Genomic DNA, 668 nt, shown 5'->3' with positions numbered 1-668 from the left:
ATATATATATATATATATATATATATATATATATATATATATACATTCGTAGATAAAAAGAGAGAATGAGAGAGAGAGCAATAGGTATATTCGTACAAATAAACAAAAGGTACAAGCAAACACACACACACACAAACACACACACATACATATATATACATACATACACACACACATGTATATGTATATGCATACGGAAGTGTGTGCGTTTGCGTATGTGTGTACCGAACGCACAAACAAGACACGCAAATACACGCACAAACACACACAGATTCACATGAACACGCGCTCACATACCCACAATGCATCAGTCGGCCAGTACCTCACCTTTCCTTCCAGCTTTCACTCTTCCACATCACGCCATACTAATATCGTTGATAATCAAACCTATTGTTTGTATCATTAAATCTCTCTCCTCCTGCAAGTTTTTCTCCTCTTCAAAAAACCATTTACCAAATTCTTCATTTTCTTACCTCATCAATTTGTCTGCCATTATTTTAACTAGACATCTATTCTGTTTCTTTCCTTTTGCGTTTTTTTTTGTTTTTGCATTTGTTTTTCACCGTTTTTTTAAAAATCTTTTTTCCTGATCGTTTTGTATTTATTTTAACAATGTAAATGGAGACATAATATATATATGCATATATATATATATATATATATATATA

This window comes from Octopus bimaculoides, chromosome 23 (assembly GCF_001194135.2).
Source record: "Octopus bimaculoides isolate UCB-OBI-ISO-001 chromosome 23, ASM119413v2, whole genome shotgun sequence".
Taxonomy (NCBI): domain Eukaryota; kingdom Metazoa; phylum Mollusca; class Cephalopoda; order Octopoda; family Octopodidae; genus Octopus; species Octopus bimaculoides.
The sequence above is the reverse complement of the archived record's forward strand: the minus strand, read 5'-3'. Positions refer to the sequence as shown.